Genomic DNA, 20,598 nt, shown 5'->3' on the forward strand with positions numbered 1-20,598 from the left:
TTACAGCAGGGAGAGACTGAATCATATAGGTGCTTGCTTGGCAGCAAAGCAACTTTGTGGGAGTGGTGGGAGTAGGCTGCCCAGACCTCTCCTTTTGATTCCAGAGCCCACAGGCTCATGCTATCTGCCTGCAGAAAATGGTAAGTGCAAAGAACCCCACGGTATCTCAGCTCTCAGTGGTTGAGATCTGCATGGTCTAAGCCACGCTGAGAGAATGGCGCTCTATAGACAAAGCCACATCCCATGCTTTTATCGCCATGGCTGTGCCATCTGGAACACAAGTTCTTTTTTATTTCATTCTTTGCTAGTCTGCCAGTGCTTCCCTCTTTTCCTTTGCTTTGTGGCAGGCAAAATGTTTGTAACTGGAGCAAAACAAATAAACATTAGGTTTTGCTTCTTTTTTTTTAGGGGGAAGCTGTTAGCTGTCCAAGGCTTTGTTGAATTGTGCAAACCTGAATTTTCCCAAGTGATTTCATGAGAAAGCAGTCCTGAGTCAGGTGCTGTTAGAGCATTTCCCATCTCTGTAAGTCATGGCTATCAGGAAGCCAGCCTTGCTCTTCTGTTTGGAGAGTGGGAAGCGTAGGTCTGGAGTTTTGTGAGCACTCAGATTAACTTCCATCTCTGTATTTCAAGAAGTTTGCAGGCAAATTGATGGACATGGAGTCCTTTATGTTAAATACTTGTTCAAATCCTTCTGAATAGACAGACACATGTGTTTTTTTCTTGTTGCACTGATGAAATCAAGGAATGGCTACAGTCTTACAGTATCGTTTATGATATTAACTCTTATTCCTTGTCTCCGCTGCCAATGTGAACATTACCACAGGCCTTGACTCAAAACTGTTAGGAAAAAATTTTGCTAACTAAGCTAACAAAATCCTTCCTTTGCCTTTATTGCCAATAGAATGAGCTGTGGTGTTTAAAACAAACAAGTGAAACCTTCCATTCAGCCACAGAAGGTTGTCATGTTTGGTGGACCAACTATCTGAATTTACAAGGCATTCACAAATTATTTTAAGGACATTTGTGGCAAAAGATTATTAAAAGAAAGATGCAAACTTATCAATACCCAGAAGAGGAGGGGAAGAGGAGAGAGAGAGAAAGAGAGAGGAATGAACAGAGAGGGAGAGAGAGAAGGAAAGAGGGAGAGAGAACACTATGATGTTAAACTAAAGCTCTAAACCTGATGGTTTTAGAAGGAAACTATAGTGTTCTGTTACTCTTGTACCTGACAGCATATTTGCTTAGAAGAAAAAATAAATACCCTGGAAGTTAGAAATTGAAATTATTTGCTTACATTTTCCCAAAATGTATTATGACCTGTGAGCATCTATCATATTAAAATTGGGGCTGGAGAGATGGCTCAGTGGTTAAGAGCATTGCCTGTTCTTCCAAAGGTCCTGAGTTCAATTCCCAGCAACCACATGGTAGCTCACAACCATCTGTAAAGAGGTCTGGTGCCCTCTTCTGGCCTGCAGACATGCACACAGACAGAATATTGTATGCATAATAAATAAATAATTTTTAAAAAAAAATAAATAAAATTGGAGCTGGGATCACAAAATGCTATAAAATGTTTATAATAGCAGAAGTGAAGCTATTGCATTAACAAAAATAATATTTATGTTTTCCAACAAAAATAAGAGGAACAAGTGACCCCCCCCTTTAATATGTTTGTGTCTGCTGGATTCTACTATGCGCTTCAGTATTTAATATGTTTGTGTCTGCTGGATTCTACTATGTGCTTCAGTATTTAATATGTTTGTGTCTGCTGGATTCTACTATGCGCTTCAGTATTTAATATGTTTGTGTCTGCTGGATTCTACTATGCGCTTCAGTATTTAATATGTTTGTGTCTGCTGGATTCTACTATGTGCTTCAGTATTTAATATGTTTGTGTCTGCTGGATTCTACTATGCGCTTCAGTATTTAATATGTTGCAATTTCACTTGTCAGAAGCCTCTGGAAGTTTTCACCCCACACTCATAAGAAAATGAATGTCAAAAGGAAGATAAAATCCTTGCATTTTTATGAAACAGTCTGGACCTCATAGACCCCGGAAAGTCTTTCATAGCTGGCAGAGGCCTGCAGCACAGTTAGAAAACCTCTAAGTTAATATGCCGAGTGAATGTGGTATTTGCACTCAATATGAATTGAAAAATTTTGACGGTATTGCTGCTGAATCCCACCCTTGGCATTGAGATCTACTTTTTAAAAGTGATACTGAACTATTGACCTCGTGTTAGAAAAGGATTTCACATTTAAAGGTGGTGTCAGTAAACTTTTTTTAATGTACATGAAGATCCATAAAAATCTCCATAATTTAATCTCCATTTAAATTTTAGATCCTCTTCGCAAAACAGCTGTTATTTGCTTTCTAGTGTCTTCCTGTACCATACAGCTTCAATTTCAGGAAGTAGCTACTTGCCATTTTGTTTATTGTATTTTAGGTATTGGTTTCTGAATTTGTCTGCCTGAAAGATTTTCTTCATAGGTTAGTAATATTGAGCATCAAAAACAGCTATGATTAGGAGGCAATCGTTACTTTAGGGGAGAATGGACTCTCCAGACAGAATGTCTTAAGTTGCAGCAATGAAAGTAGCCAAGGGTCTGCAGAGTCTACAGAGATATTCAAAAGAAGATATTATTTGTTTATTTTTGCCTCTTCACATCTTATTATACTTTACTAGTATTATTTTCAATAAGCAAAGATTAATATTCTAAATAATTTTATTATGATTAATTTTATAGATTATTGAAGAATCAAACTTCCTCGTATGGGGACACAATGTATCACTTCATCCTTCCCCTGGATGCAGGAACAGAATGACAAGTTCTATACTGTTTGACTGTTTATGCTTTGGGTTTTTGTAAGCTTGTCTTTAATAAAGGTGGAAAATATACTTCCGTGGTATTGAAGAAAGCAAGAGCTGCTGATATTTAAAGAACAGAAACAATCCAAATATGATTGCCTCTTCTTTCCCTCCTGTCTCATTTCTCCCCTCACCCTGATGAAATCCCTCCACATTGGCAGAAGGAAATCATTCAATTCTGAAAGAGCTGGATAACAAAATGCCCATTTTGAGGCTGGTCCTTCTGAACAAGGCTCTGGGGTTGTTATAAGGAGCAACACAGTGGGCCCACAGGAAACGGAGAGCCGTGGGATAGGAGGAAAGACGGTAGTAGGGCAATCAGAAGATAATCTGATTCCTGTCCAGTGCGCAGGCGACCCTGTTCAGCTCCGGCTGCGGTGGCTAGACCCCTGGTCACACCCGGTGGTCCGTCTATGGCTCTCTATATGTGAATCGCATGCCCCTTTCAGCCTGTGTTTGAAACGTTATGCTAAAAAGATAATGCTTGCAAGAAAGAACTAGCTTTCAGCCCACAGGAAAGATGCCCTTTGTCTGTCTTCCTTTTCTTTAAAATGCAATTCCTGGAACTTTCTAGAAACCCTGTTACCAAGCAGCCTTACCACAGAGCCGGAAACAGGCATTGTTGAGAAGGATGGCCTGCTGAGGCTATTGTCTAGTTCCTAGAATCCTGACTGCCATCCATCCTCTAGACAGGTCCTCATTGAGGTCGGAGCCGCCCAGCCCAGCAGCTGCCATGTGCATGGGACTGCTGTCCTGTTGACGGGGAGAGAAGAAACTTAAAATTTACATAGCGTGTGTTTGTTACTATAAACCTAGCTGTCCCCACAGCAAGGCTTGCATATAATAGCTTAAGTTCTGCCATGGTCACTATGATAATTAATAGTCACCTAGTAAGTTTGCAACGCATATATTTTTGGCTAAAATTTCAATATCCTCATTATACTAACAAGGTGGTAGAAATAAAATTAAGAGAAAAATGATTGCATTTTAACCATAGTTTTCTTGGAAAACACTCATTGACGGATTATTCCTAGGTTAGATCGCTCATCTTGACTTAATCTTCATTTCCAGACTGTTTCCCACAGAACTGTGGGGTGTCACACAACTCTGCTGTCTTAGAATCTGCGTCGACAATTGATTTTCTCGCCAACACTTCATTAGCATATACATATATATTTATGCACACACTCACACACAGACGTACAGGTGTGATAGATACGAAAGGACACGATCGGGAAACCAGGAATGTAAAGATGAGTCCTTCGGTAGTTGTACAGATTACCCGGTTTAATTTGCATAAATGTTTCAGCCCTGCGATTTTTGTGATTGTTTTCAGTAACGATAGTAACACATTTAAACCTCACCTGGTAACATGAAAACAGGCTTTTTGATATTGCACATTATTAACCCATTATATAGACAGCTAATGTAAAAAAATAATAATAATAGTTAAAGTCCTCAGCAAGAGTGACCCCTCCCACCTCCGGGCTCCCTTTCCTGGGAGCCTCAGCCTCCTCCAGTGCACAAAGGTCACCTCAGGCCTGCAGAGGGTGGGAGGCTTTGGATAATGGGGGAGCAGACTCATCAATTTGCTTCTGCAGAGTTGAAAGGAGGGCAGAGAAGCGAGCGCTTTTGAAGTTTTCTCCTTTGAGGGTCTGAGTCACACACAGCTGTAGGTTCAGGCTGTTTGTCTTCAAATTAAGGGAAAGCATTGGAGACTGTTTATTTTCCCTTGCTAGTTTGTGAGAAAGTCAAAGAGGACACAAATCTCAGTGTGGAGGCTTTGTGTTTTCGCCCCCAGGCAAGACACCCACAGGCTTTATCTTAGTAGGCAGTGGCACACCTAGTGTGTGGAATTGCACAAGATAATGTTTACCACCCCAAATGAAACCAGTTTCCCCTCCGAGCTCCCTTTCTCCCCTTACTGGAGGATAATTACAGAAACAAGTGTGCTGCCTTTCCTTTCCTTTCCTTTCCTTTCCTTTCCTTTCCTTTCCTTTCCTTTCCTTTCCTTTCCTTTCCTTTCCTTTCCTTTCCTTTCCTTTCCAGCTTTCCCAGTACCCCCCCCCCCCCACCTCTTTTCTGTCCCTTGTCAAACAATGTGGCTGTAGGGACTTCAGGGCAGGGATGGGCTTTCTTTCCCCTCCCTTCTTTGTATAGTTTGACCAACTTGTAACGTCACAAAGGATTAACCCACACTTAATTTCTGAGCTCAGAAGTTCTGTGTCTTGCTGGAGAAAGGAACACTCTGAAGCTGGTTTTCCAGTTTTCTTTCTTCCACATTCTGAAATGGAGCTCTCCTTTTAAGGCTCATTATTTTTTTTTCCTGCTTGCTAAGGACTTTAACCATTATTATAATTTTTTACTTTTGTTGTCTATATAATGGAATAACAATGTGTAATATCGAAAAGCCTGTTTTCATGTTACCAGATGTTTAAATGTGTTACCGTCGTGACTGAAATCCACAAGGTATATGAAGTCATTTTATTATTTATCATGATTTGTTAGAGAATTACTCTAAGATTGTTTCTTCTATGTAGTCCAAATTAAAGACTGACCCAGTGTTAAAATGTAGACTAACAGATGTGTTAGTTTATGGAAAATGTTCTCAAATTGGCCCAATGAGACAAAGCTCAAAATTCCTGTATTTCATACCTGAAAATTAGCTATCTAATTATTTACTGATTTTACTTGAAAATAAAAAGCTAAACAAAACTTTCCAAGGCATCTTTTTAATTCAAAGAACAAATAACACATTTTGAGCACAATAGAATATTTTTCCAATAAATACAAAACTAAAATGAATTTAATATCCCTTTTTTTGTTTTAAACTAGTTTTTGAAGTACAAGAAATAGTTACGTACAAGACAAGGCAAATCAACCAAACAGAAAAAAATGAAATGAAGGCAAATTGTGAATCTGGTAGGAAAAAAATCAGAAGACAAACGTGAGAAACTTATCGTTTTCATGTTTCTCATTCATTTGCGTTTTTAGTGTCAGCGTTTCTTATGTCTGGCAAGGAAAAGATTTCTGACCACGTCTGCCTCAGAGTGAAAGCAGTTCAAAATTGGTCTTTCTCCTAAGATAGTGGTGGCCAGCGTATTTTAGCTTAACCAATATGGGTCTGAGTCAGGCGTGAACACGTGATCTCTTTTAGGCTTTCTGCACGCTCATGCCCGAGCCACCTAGCGCCGCTTTCAGGGAGTGTGCTCAGGTGGGGGAGGATATAAAGAATTTCAGCTGATTTTCCCCCCTTCCTGGAGATCGAAAACAAGGGATTGTGGTTTATGCCTAAAATCCCAGCATGTAGGAGGTTTAGGTGGGGGCGGAGGTGGTGGGGGACGGGTTGGCTTGGAGTTGAGATCAGTCTCACTACACAGCAGGATCTTGTCTTGAAAGCAAAAACAAAACAAACAGAAGTCGCAACAGATGTGACTTGCCCCTGTGCCACCTTGGCCTGAAGCTTCTACATCACGTTTATCATGTTTATGAAGTCCCACTTCGGAATTGCTGACAGAGGAACACCGACAACGGCGGATGACAAATCTATTGCCTAAGCTTTCCGCTGGCTTTATAAAAGCTGAGTGTTTACGACAGCAGACTTTTCTTGCTTCCCTGAAATGTATGCATAGTACAGACTTTTCAACTTGTTTTCTGACTTATGTAATCAACGTCTTTTACTAAGAAAAAACTTGAAACGTCCCTTAAACCCAAGAAGAAACAAAACCAAAAGCATTTATTATATTGTTTTATTCTCAGGGGAAAGAAACAAGTGGGGGATAAGCAGAGAGACGGGGCACGTAACCATGAACATGTGACTTCACTCTGGTCACATGGAATGGCACCGGGTGTGTGTGTGGGGGGGTGGGGGCATGGCATGTTTGCATTTACCGTCCTGTCTGCTTCATAATGACTAAGTCATAGATGTAGGAACATAGGTAGTGACTCTGGTTAAGAGGTTGTGCAATGCTGTGGGAAGAAATCATACCAGCTGGACACTCGTAACGAATCTAAGACGATAAAAATTACATCTTGAAAAAAGAGATGACTGAAACATAGGTAGTAGGAAGTAGAGGAAAAAATAAAGAGAACTCCCACTTCCCTTTGTGTCAAGTAGCCAGTCGGAATTCTGTTACCGTGAACCAGAAAGACAATGAGGAACGACACTGGGGGTTCAGTGTCAGACACGATGGATTTGAAATGTTAGAAATACTGAGTGTGCAGTTGGCGTTTAGAGAAAAATCAGGCACAGCGGAGTATTTCAGGACTCATCAGAGTTGCACCGCTTATTATAGTATGAGAAATCACCATAGAATCCCAGTGTAATGCAATAACGACATCTTTTTTTCTCACATCTGCAAACTGACTGAAGTTGGCTTGGGTACGCTGCCCTTAGCCAGGTGGTTCTGCTTAAGCAAACGTTCACACTGGGCCTTGTTCCTCCAGGCTCTGACCTTCTCTGTGTGGCTCCTGGGACTCCACGATTGGCAGAAGCTTGAAAGGGGGAGTTCTGCTGCTCAAACACATTTCTTGTCTAATACTGTCTTATCAACTAAACGAGGAAGCAGGGACTTCCTTACAACGTTTGCAGAAAATGCAGCCAGACCCAGAGAAGCCTAGGAATGCAGAGGGCAGTGACAAAATGAGGATGAGCCTGTAGCCTGTCAGGGATGCTCTGGCCCTATGCATAGACCACAGACAAGGGCCATAAACCTGGAGGGGATTCCCCTGGATTGTACCAATTGACTTCTCAGCAGCAGGGAGGGAGAGTTGCTGGCTCCTCTGCTTCCTCCTGCCGTTGTTACTGCTCTAAATGGACTCACCAACTCGAGGAGTGAAAAGCCATTTCCTTGCCTTACACTAACTGGATCTAACTCCCCTGAAGATAGAAACACTTGCAGTGACTGTGCAACTCTGCTTTTCTTCCAGCCTCTTGAGGTCTTGTTGCCAGAAAACAAAGTTTCTCCGTAGAGATTTTGTTCCCGTTTGTATCTTTAATCATCTTCCCCCTTCTGCTTAGCAACTAAATATGCATGAGACAAGGTTTCAAATAACTGTGGTTTGTCATTCTAACCCAGCACTCAGAGTTTGCTGTCCTTGGAGCCTTTTAATTTACCTAAGGAGATAAACCCAGGGATGCAATGGTGTTGACTATGACCTGAAGGAAATGCACTGAGACTTCCACTCACACATACGATGTTGATGGTATAGAGAACTTATCATGCCTCTCCACAGATGCGAAACCCTCTCAGTCTCAAGTCTATATTGTGAAAAAGTGACCTGTCTGCTCTTTGTGACTAAAGCATCACATATGCCTGGTCCCTTCATAACAAATGCCACTACGCCCTACTTACAATGCACAATCTGTTTGAGACTGTGGAGATTCATTGCGCGTGGGCTGCGTAAATCCTCAGTGAGTTGTCTGAGGCATGGTAAAAATACATATGCGGAGGTACTTGTCTTTGGACAGGGATGCAAATGTGTGAATCACACATTGAACCTAGGCCCACTGCATGTGGCTTTGCTTATCATCTTAGACACAAGTGTATGTGGGGGTGGCTGCGGTACAGCTTCAAACAGGAAAGAAAAATTTCATTTTCAGTAATTGCACAGGTGATGAAGGGCACAGGACTGCAGACTGTAGAAACGGGAACACCGCTAAGAAATAAAAGCACCCGTGAGTTCTGTTGCTTGAGAAAAATCTTTCTCTATTCATTCACAGTAGGTTTGCTCTCTCCAAACTAGATACTTTGTACGACTTCGATTTGATCCAGAGAAATATGAATGCTGAGGCCTAATTAACTAAAGCATCGTGTGGAGTTCAGCATCCAGGATGTTGGAGATTTACAACGACTCCGCATTGCGTGCCTGACTAGACTGTCAAACAGATCTCATCAGCGCACACTTGCTGCGTGTGATTAGTTTGTCATCTTTTTACAGTGAGAGGCATAGATTTTCCTTCTCCTAGTGAATGACTAATATGTTAGGTTCTGAAATGTTTGGAGGAGAGTTAAAGAGATGGTGATGGTGAGCCTTCTTAGACTCGGGGAGGTCAGCAGGGGAAGTCCAACATGGCTAGGCAGGTAAGAGAAAAGAGATCTAGTGCTATATAAGAAGGAACTTCTGCTAAGAGCCTTTTGTTTGTTTGTTTTTGAGACAGGGTTTCTCTCTGTAGCCTTTGACTGTTCTGAAATTGGCTCTGGTCTTGAACTCACAGAGACCCACCTGCCTCGGTTTTCCAAGTGCTGGGATTAAAGGCATGCAGGACTATCACCGACACAAGGTTAGAACAGGAAAGAAGCAAAAAGATGAGAGGGGGGTATAGCTAATTTAGAGTATGCTACTAAAAATATTTCTGCCCAAGTAAAAGGTGTTGGAAGGGCCTCATTGTCTAATGTCACTGTGCGTGCATCTTTTTCAGTCAGCTAACTGCGTCAGTTAGTTCCTCAGCATTTTTTAAATGCTGCCTACCTGAAAGAGTTGTGCTGTCTGAAACATGAGACATACTAAGAAGCCAGTCCGACTTTGCCACTTTATCTTGCTGCATATAGCATGGCGGTCTATTCGATATAGTATGAGAATACATTTCATAAGTGCCTATTTTCTAGTGCCTAGGCTCTCGGGTTACAGAGTGCCTAGTGTCTAGTGCCTAGGCTCTCGGGTGGCAGAGTGTATTAAAGTGTGTATTAAAGTGTATTTTTAGTAGCCAAGGTGCTCTATGGTCAAAGGTCAATATCCTCACAAACATTTTAAATATCTACACATTTTTTGAAAATTCAAGGTGACATGAAAAGTCTCTAAACGCCTACTTTTTTATGAGGATTATTCAGGGTGAGTAGGAGAAAAAAGACCATATTGGTAACAACCTAAGACCAGTTATGAACATAGCAGCTTGAAAAGAAAATATATACATAGGTATGTGTATAACTCTATGTATGTGTAAACACAGTTATAGAAAAAGACAGGGAAGAGAGAGAGCAAGGGAATAGCTGTTTATTGTTAAATTTATGCAGCTATTATATTGAATACTAGGTATAGACTGGACAAAAATTTAAAAAGCTTCCTCTACTGTGATGGCATGTTACACACATACTCGTGTTTAGCATCTTTATTTGCTAAGGTATATTTGTAAATAATACATTATACATTAGTCACACTCTAAAAGTATATGGCATGGAGGTATTTTAGAGCTGTATCTTTAGTACTACCTCACTAGTCCCTCTCGGGAGGAGAGCGCGATGTTTGATGTGGGTGTTGAAGCAGTTAATTCATCTCCACCAACTCCACTGACAGAGACACCCACTTGCCTTGAATAAATGTGGGGATTAAGCCTTGCGACTTACATTGCGCCCTGCCAATGGGTGGTATCTCACACAGGATTTCATTATCCCAGTGTTAAATGAACTTTGTGATTTTTCTCTATTTGTTTCTGTGAGAGGATGGGGTACAAGTTCTCCCAGCTGCCAGACAAAGAAGGACTCTATTTCAAGAGTGGTTCGAAGCACAAACATCGATTATCTGAATGAAAGAATTTAATTAAGTTTCCTAAAGAACAGGGTACTAGTGACATCCTCATGGCAAGATGAAGCCAGGAAATACAGTATTTACCATTATGATATTTTTCACTTAATGATCCCAGTATTAAATCTTGGCTGGAGTCCTGGAATGTGCACAATGGCTTGGCAACAAATTAATTATTTTGCAGTTGCAGATGTGGAGCTTTGGGGTGTGAAAATCTCTTTGCCAAGATGATTTTGGGAAAAGTACCAAAGCAATCATTTTATTTCTTCACTGTGTGCATATCCTTGTTCATGAATATGGCTGAGATCCTCCACAGCAAATGGTCACAAAATCACAGACAGTATTTAGCCAAATTCCCAAACAGCTTCTTTAACAGTGAGGATACAAAAACTCAGCCAGTCTCCATAATAGTCCACAACAATATTTTGAAATGTGTACAAAATTCCCTCAAATTATTCATATCTCCATGAAGCTTATTTCTACAGGTCTTGATAGTTATTATGTTATTGATTACATTTGAGGACTTACGAAGCTACAACTGAAATTTTTATGGTGTCAGATAATAATGGCAGTTGTAGGTCCTTCTCGCCACAGTAAGGATCACAAAGACAAGGATGTACTTGGGTAGCTCTGCAGTTGGCCTTGCATGGAGTCATTTCCTTTTTATAAAAGCACACACACCAGTTATTGCTAAGAATTGCTTGTTTCTCTTTGTATGAGTTGAAAGTGAGTGAAATCACCTCATAGACGTGCCATTAGCTATTCGAAGGATTGGCAGCAGGTTCCAGGTGTTACTAATCTGGCTTGGAAGATTATTGTGTATGTCCAACAAATGGAATAACCTCTGAAGGTAAATTTCCTAAAGCCATACAAGTATCGACTGTATAAATTGGTAGATAGAACAAAATACAATACAGAACATGCATGGAACCAAATTTTGTGTTATTCTAGAACAATGGAATATTTAGTAGTAGAACAATACTTTAATAAGTAGAATAAATGAAGTAATATATTTAAAGCATTTTATATATTTCCAAAACGAAGCAAACGTTTTTGGTGCCTGTAAAACAATGTTATTCAGAGGCTTGAGGATGGGGCGGGGCTAGAGAGATCCATGCAATCAGATCCTGCAGGTCAGGTCTTCATGGCTTCCCTGTTGCTAAAATCCAAAGTGAACATTGCTACAAATGCTACCATCAGGGGTTGGAGAGACAGCCCGGTGGTTAAGAGTACTGACTATTCTTCCCAACCTGGGTTCGTTCCCAGCACCCATATGGCAGCTAGCAACCGTCTATCGCTCACGTTCCAGAGGGTCTGATACCCTTTTCTAAAATCCAAAGGCACCAGGCAGGTATGTGCTGCACATATATAATTCAAGAAAACACTCACACACATAAAATAAATAGATAAATAAATAAATAAAGGGATGTTCATGACTTTACATAGCATATTCCTCCATTCACATGTGTATACATATCTATTAATTTGTATAATATGTTAATACAATTAAACGTGTATTTATTGTTAAATATACAGATGTCAATATACACCCAAATTATTTTAGATTTCCTATCTACCAAGAAGGTATACATCAAAAAACTATAAAATGTACTAATAAATGGGCCATTGTTTTCCTATACTCAATCACCTACCCTCAAAGCCTCTACATTTAACACATGTAGCCATTGGTCCAATATTATAAATTCAGTGAAAGCTATCTTTGAAAATATTTCAAGGGATGGAGAGATGGCTCCATGGATGAAGGTGCTTGCTGCCAAGCTTGGCGACCAAGCTTGATCCCTGGACCCACAGGTACTCTCTATTGACGTACTGGGCCTTGGTGATTATTCATATTTGAATCTCATAGTTGGAGATGTGCAGGAACTAGCTTTTCCAGAAACATTTTGAGTGAATTTGCATGAACTTAAAGCTAAATAGATACTTTAAATTTAGCTAGTATGTTACTGATTATGGATTTGGGAAGAAAGTCCACCTCGGTGATAACTGTGCTAGCAATCTGGTAGCTTACTTTTTATACTGACCACTGTTCTGAATTTAAACTCAGGAATACTGTGATATAAATATGGAAATGAAGATGATAAGCTGTTGCTAAAATTCCTTCCTTAGGGAAGTAAAGTACTTCTACTTGTAGTCGAATTTCATTTGTTATAATAAATAAAGCTTGTCTGAAGGTCAGAGAGTAAAACAGCCCCACCACTCAGCCTTACAGACCCAGGCCCTTATAATACACACCTTTAACCCCAGTAGCTACATTAGTTGTCATAGAAACCAGGTGGTGCATGCCTTTAATCCCAGTCCTAGAGAGGATTACCAAAATGGGAGGAGACAGCTCTCAGACACAGTCTCACTGCGATTCCTGGAGGTAGGCTGGCTATTTCAGATTGAGGTCAAAGTAGGAGGTAGTGGCTGGCTGCTTTGCTTTTCTAACCTTCAGATTAAACCCTAATTTTTCCGAGTTTTTTATTACTTGTACATCATCTACTCCCTCCTCCTAAGTGGAAACCAGTGGAATTCCACCAAAGTTCACTCAGGAGAACCGGGGAGTATATTAGACTGACCCAGAGAGGGTTGGGTAGGAGCATATAGGGTCTTATAGCAGCAGCCACTCTGGGAGGGCTATGCCCAGCAGGAGCGAGCACTCACCTTGGCTTTGTAGGTGAAGCCTATCCCTTTGTTCTTCCCACCTATATCCTCTGGCCTTTTCCCCAAAAGATAGAATTGCACAGAACTGGTTGGGAGGGGCGTTGCATACTCAGGTGTGGGTCCCCTGACTGTCCTCTTGCTTGCTACTCTGAGGTATTGTCACAGTCCCATCTGTGATGGATGATTGTATGAGTGGGCCCATCAGAACTCCTAATGCGGCCATTCTACTGGGAGGACAGACCTGTGTTACACAGTCCATCTCCCTGAGGTCAAGCCAACTTCAGCTACAACTGCCATTGTCTGTTTGTCTCTTGTGTATGCTAGAGATTGTTGAAATGGTTTGAAATCTTGCTCAAACTTGGTGGCTTTTTTTTTCTTTTGAAAATGAAAAAAAAATTCTCTCAATCTCCTTCTCTTTCCTATATCCTGAACCCAAAACATTTTTCAATTAGTATAAATTTAACTATACAAAAATTGCTTTATTCATTGACTACAGATAATAAACAGGGCTCCACTGTGAATTTGAAACACAGCATGCTACTAACCAGTGTGGATTTAAGCCCTTAGCTACAGACAGACTTTTCAGTTCAGTTTTCTGTATGATGCCAGCAGTTCTAAAATATTAAACATGGTGTCCGAAGGCTCTGTGAAACCGAGGTAAACTGCAGTGTTTCGAAACCCAAATCTCCCGAGGCCGATCTCAACAATTCTTTGAGTAATTCTTTCTTTGGTTTTTCCAAAAGAATCCCACAGAATGACCTTTAAGTTTTGATCCTCTCAAGTATAATTTTGTCAGGAATTATCCTGGGTTAGGGGCCAGGAGAGGGAGCAAGGGAGCTATGTACTAAGGCTGCCAGGACATTGAGGAACATTACATCTGGTTGTGTTTAATGTTTTTGCTATTGATATGGAAGAAGTACTTAAAAGCACAATAAATTAGTGTCAAGGGAGAGGCTGTAGACTACAAAGTCATGCGGAAATCAGCACAAACAGGATAACGGGAAGAGCAGTCTATTTTCTTTGGCCAATCATCTCCAGCCTAGGTCTTTTTTTTTTTTTTTTTACAGGAAAATGAAACAAAAACACTCCCTTCCTACCCCATCCCTGACTGCCAAGCATGGAACATTATTAACTACATTAAAGGAACTTTATGCTGCCAATAAGCACCGTTCTAAGTTTCTTCTCATGTAACACTTTGAGGAGGTAGCACTGGGCTCATATTAAGAGAGAAAGTTAAAGCCAGTGATTTGTTCAGGTACAGGAGATGGCAACTGACTCGAAACTTGAACTCGAGGGTTAAGTTGTAAGACATTATTCTTTCCCTATGTGCAGCCAGGAATAATAATTACAGATAAACAATCCATTGCTGTTTGAGTGGTAGAAGTTAATGCACAGTACACTGGTTTGAACCGGAATTCAGCTAAACCAGCTGACGACCATGAAAAAATGCTCGTTAGTATTAGGATTAATGTATGTGCTTTCTAAAATTAATGAGATCATTATGGCATCCAAATTATATTTGAGAAATGGCAACTATGTTTTCCTTGACAAGCATCTTGCTGTCTTTTTCACTGGTGTGTTTAAAATGAAGTGGGCTCAGTCAGTGCTAAGGCCACGTTATGCCAAGCAAATTCTTGATATCACCAAGGAAGTCCTTGGTACTTTCTGCAATCTTTAGAAAATGTAAATCTCAAAGATGAGGTGACTGTTTGGCTGGAAACTCTGGCTCTGCTCCACCCCTACCTCTCTAGGCCTGGCACTAAGGGAAAGATCTGCCTGAATGTCCAGATTCCTCCCCTAAAGCTCAACTCTGCAGCCTACAGGGTATTTAAGCTCCCTCCTCTAGACCATGTGATTTCTCCTGCTCCCTTTCCCTGCCTTACCTCAGGAGGCTGGAAAAGTCACCCAGAGTGCTTTGCTCAATAAATCTGGTCTTTTTGATTCGACGTGATTGGGTTTACTGCCTCAGTGAAGAAACATACTATCTCTGGATAAGGAAAACGTCTCAGTAACTTTCAAAGTAACCCCACTCTAGGAAATACATGTTTATTCTCTCAAAGGTGCTCCCTTTAAGGGCAAACATTTCTGAGCTTTTCTTCTGGAATTTGCCAGAAGCATTCACAAATATATCCACAGTGAGTCAGTAATAAAAAATCGACACACATCAAGCAAGTACTCAATTTAGGAAAACAGGCATTTGGAGCCAAGCTTGATGAATGATGGGATTGATTAAGACTGGGTTAATTGAGGTGCTGAGTCTGACTTTGTGAGTGACTCATTAATAGTTCTGAAAACAATTCTAGCATTTTGGGTAACGGCATCAATTCATGTATGCCAAGGGCTTTGCCAGGGACTTTTCATGTTGACTCTCACAGGTTCCCGTGGGGATTTCATGGCCTAGGCACACTTTTATTTTCACATATTTTTGCATTGATAGCTTTTGAATTATTAATGGGAAAATCAATATTCACCAATTTAAAACATCTTTTTTAAGTTATTACTTAATTAACATTTTTCATTTATTTTACATGTCGGTCAGTTTCGCCTCCCTTTTTTACTTCTGTCCCTTCCTCAGCCACATCCCATCTACTCCCCTCCCCCTCCCTATCTACTCCTCCTCCATCTCCATTCCGAAAGGGCAGGCCTTCCATGGGCTTGAACAAGTACGGCATATCAAGTTGAGGCACTGACCTAGGCCCTATCCCTGAATCAAGGCTGGGTGAGGTAATCCAGCATGGAGAACAAGTTCTCAAAAGCCAGCTAAGCAACAGAGACAGGTCCTGATCTCACTGCTAGGAACCTTACAAACAGACCAGGCTACATAACTGTCACACACTTGCAGAAGGCCTAGGTCCGTCCCATGCAGACTCCCTAATGGTTGATCCAGAGTCCATGAGCTCCCAAGAGCTCTCAGGTCAGCTGTCTCTGAGGGTTTCCCTGTCAAGACTTTGACTTCCTGGTTCTTACAATCACTTCTCCCACTTTTCATCAGGACTTCCGGACTGGACCTCATCCCAGTTCTTGTCTGTGGATTTCTGCATCTGCTTCTATAAGTTACTGGACAGATGTCATCTCTGATTACAATTAGGGTAGTCACCAGTCTGATGACAGGGGAAGGCCAGTGCAGGCTCCCTCTCTTCTATTGCTAGAAGTCTTAGCTGCGGTCATCTTTATGGATTCCTGGGAGTTTCTCTGGCACCAGGTTTCTCCCTAACCCTGAAATGTGCTCCCCATCAAGATGGCTCTTTTGTTACTCTCCCCTCCATCCTGCCCCCAACCTACCTCCCATGCCCAGCCTTCCCAACCCCCTCCCTCAAATTCCCACCTCCCATGCCCAGCCTTCCCAACCCCCTCCCTCAAATTTCCACCTCCCATGCCCAGCCTTCCCAACCCCCTCCCTCAAATTCCCACCTCCCATGCCCAGCCTTCCCAACCCCCTCCCTCAAATTCCCAGCTCCCCCATGCCCAGCCTTCCCAACCCCCTCCCTCAAATTCCCAGCTCCCATGCCCAGCCTTCCCAACCCCCTCCCTCAAATTCCCACCTCCCATGCCCAGCCTTCCCAACCCCCTCCCTCAAATTCCCACCTCCCATGCCCAGCCTTCCCAACCCCCTCCCTCAAATTCCCACCTCCCATGCCCAGCCTTCCCAACCCCCTCCCTCAAATTCCCACCTCCCCCATGCCCAGCCTTCCCAACCCCCTCCCTCAAATTCCCACCTTCCCCATGCCCAGCCTTCCCAACCCCCTCCCTCAAATTCCCACCTCCCCCTCCCCCCCACCTCCCAGTTTTATAGGAGATCTCTTCACTTTTCCTTTCCCAGGGAAAGTCTCTCTGGGTCCTGGCTGTTTGGAACTCACTGTATAGACCAGGCTGGCCTTGAACTCACAGAGATCCCCTTGCCTCTGCTTCCAGACTTTGGAAATAAAGGCATGGGTAACAGCGCCTGGCTACATTTATGGTCTTTGATTATAGATATTTAGACTTACTGGAAAGCGACAGTAGCTGAATAATCCTGTATTCACGTGACTGCTTCTTGGTCAGAGAGCCTTTTAGCCGCACATTCGAAGCTCCATCACCACAGACACGATGCTGGTAGGAAGTGGTTTGCCTAACTCCAATGGAACTGGGATGCCTTGCAGGATGAGATCTGTGGTCAGGAGTCCGGGCGGTTCCAGAGGATGCTACAGCTACTAGAAGGCTCTTCAGATTTGTCTCCAGTCGGCTATGTGGGGGCTCTCAGTTGTCTCCTTCATGCTTCACTTGATCTCTTTCATTCTCCAGACATCCTTCCTCATGCACTATGCCATGGAAAGTGGGCTCATCTTTAATTCTTAAAGCTGTAACTTCAGCTAAGCAGTAAGCTGAAAAATGAAATGTGGTTTAAAAATAGTTCCAACCATCAAGAAAGAGTCGCGAATATATCAAGCACTCTCTTACTTTATGACCTTATTTCCATTGTACCACTCTGTCTTCTGTGACGACATTTGTAATTACCCTCCCAGTGACCTTCTTCACTGTGGCTCCAATAATAGTAACTTTTTCATGGGAATTGGGTAAAGCTATTAATTTCCAGATGGCTGAAATGAAGTCCTTTTGCCACTTGCTGAGGAGCAGTTGGTAGTGCCTCTGCTGTCTGCAGAGTCTTGGTGATTGTAAATGAGCCTTCTCTGTGGTCTTTGAGGGCAGAGCAAGCCTCTCTGTGATGCACTACAGTGCTTTGTTCTCTGAGAGGATCAAAGTTCCCTTCTAAGTTGTTGTCTCCACAGCCAGACTCAAGCCCGCGTTCTTTACTAAAAATATGTTCATTTCCATAGAAAAAAGATGACCTCAGTTCCCAACAGGTGATTTAGAACTAATCTCTCAAATATATATTACATCAGTTGGCATTTGTTTTGACAAAATACAAAGAACTTGGCTTCAAACAGTTTTCTTAAGTATAAATGATCATATGCATACTTCTTTCTCTGTGTGGTAAGCCCACCTGAAGCTAGGGAGGGCCTGAATTCACATGACTCATTGCAGAGAACATTCCCTGCCACATGCTTTTGCCCTCCTAGCCATGGAACCTAAGGGAAACCACCTAATGCAAGTTTGTGGAAACAGGAATTTCATGTGGAACAAAAGTTACCTAAAGAAATAATAACCTGGGCTGGAGAGATGGCTCAGAGGTTAAGAGCATTGTCTGCTCTTCCGAAGGTCCTGAGTTCAATTCCCAACAACCACATGGTGGCTGACAACCATCTGTAATGGGGTCTGGTGCCCTCTTCTGGCCTGCAGGCATGCACACGGACAGATTATTGTATACATAATAAATAAATAAATATTAAAAAAAGAAATAATAACCTTGGAAGAGCTTTTATTTTGAAACCAAAGATACAAAACTGGGGCAATACCTGGAAGGGTCTTATCGTTTTTATAGCACCTATACCAGTTTGCTGTCTGGGAGCTGTTCCCAGAGGGAGCAGTAGCTGTGTAATTTATAAATGCTTAGCTCCCCTCTTGGGTCTAATCTGTAGACTCAAAGAGAATGCACTTCAGTTATGTGGGCATTGGCTGCGTGGAAACTTCAGAGCAACCAGAGGTCACACTGGACTAGAGTGAAAAGTTATTAAGAGCTTCAAAACATCTGAATTAAAAGAAAAGAAATCTGTCCTCAGTCTTAGGATTGAGTCTCCAGATCAGGCAGGCCTTATTTCCAGTCGGTCTTGCTGCCCTTCTTTGCAGTTGAATTCCTACACTGTCTTTCCTTTCCTTCTTATTGGTTTCGGTAATTCCAGCGTTCAGTTATTACATTGGTCATTGATAGTTAGCACTAAATAAATGATGTAGAAGGGTCTTTATCTATCTGTTGTTTCATTGTTTGATTAATAAAGAAAACGGCTTGGCCTGATAGGTCAGAACATAGGTAGGTGGGGAAGACAGAAGAGAATGCTGGGAGGAAGAAGGCAATGAGGTAAGATGCCTCAGAGTGATGCAATGAAGCTCTGGCCCAAGATGGACGCAGGTCAGACATGCCAAATATTTCCCGGTAAGACACCACCTCATGGTGCTACAGAGATTATTAGAAATGGGTTAAATCAAGATATGAGAGTTAGCTAGTAAGAGATTAGAGCTAATGGGCCAACCGGTGTTTAAATGAATACAGTTTGTGTGTTGTTATTTCAGGGCATAAGCTAGCCAGGCAGCCAGGAGCCGGGTGGCAGGAACACAGTCCGCAGCTCCTTCTACAAATAAACATCAATTTAATTTTCTTTCATCTTAACACCTGACACATTGCTTTTCCTCAGAACATCTGGCTTAGCTGGATTCTACCATAAGCTACTGTGATTTGTTTACTGAAGAAAGATGTGTGTGTGTGTGTGGTTAGTAGTGGTGGCAAGGGTCTAACCCATGGAATTGTATGTAACAGGCAAGCTGTGGCTCTGCCACTGCCCTAATGCCCAGCCCTTGCATTCTGTTTTAAATAGTGCCAAAGCCTAGCTGAGGCAAAGAACACCAAATTCTAGTAAAGCCTAAGCACTTCATCCTAAAAGTCTCTACATCCAGGCATTAAGCATTTGTTTGATGTCTACTGGGTACAAAGCATTATGTCAATGGTTTTTAATATAGGGCAAAGATGACCTTAAGTCATAAATATGGTAGTCTGCAAATATCCATTCAGAAGAATAAACAACGTTTAATTAAAACGTCTCCCTCAAAAATTTGGTTAATGGAGAGCAATTACCGAGTCCCGAGGAGACGTGGCCTTTCGGAGTGCACAACGCACTGTTTGCTGTCTCTGTCTTTAAGCCGAATGCTCTTGAGTCAACTGTCTTTCTCTGAGGAGGCAATGGGTGTTAGTAATGAAGAGTAGTGGAGATGGTTAAGTTTCTCATCACTAGGGGTGGTCAGGTGGTCCTGGGTTGCAGGAAAAAGCAAATTGAAGGAGCCATAAAAGCAAGGCAGACTGTAGCAGTCCTCAATGGCCTCTGCATCAGTTCTTGCTTTGAATTCACTCCTGACTTCCTTTCCTGGTGTACTTGTGTCTTGGCATGTAAACTGAATGGACCGCCCCTCTCCAAGTTGTTTCTGGTCATGTTTTTTTTTTTTTCTTCTTTCCCAGTATTAGAAAGCAAACTAGGGCACAAGCTAACTTCAAAATCAGTTTCTATTGTTTGGCTTTTATTCCATTTACTTCTCAAGTAAGTGTTTTTACAACACTCATAGGTTTTGCTGAAAGCTGGACGCTTCCATGTGATCCATGTAAAGACTTTGCAGTTTGGTTTATTACATTTTTTTTTATAGTTTGCAGCCTGCTTTAATTTGAACAGTGAAATTGGCTTTGTCGTGATAGATTTGTGGTACAGAGAGATTTTCTGATGTGTACTTGAAATTGCAGTTAAGGGGAAGGTTGCCTCTCGTTGACATCATGTAAATCAAGAAATTAACTGGAAAGTTAAATATTAAATTAGAATCCCTTTAAAAACAAAAAAGACTATTGATGTACTATAGTTTTTTCAATATTTATATAATGTTTAAACTAGGGAACGTCAAAAGAGAC

Source organism: Microtus pennsylvanicus, chromosome 14, assembly GCF_037038515.1.
Source record: "Microtus pennsylvanicus isolate mMicPen1 chromosome 14, mMicPen1.hap1, whole genome shotgun sequence".
NCBI lineage: Eukaryota > Metazoa > Chordata > Mammalia > Rodentia > Cricetidae > Microtus > Microtus pennsylvanicus.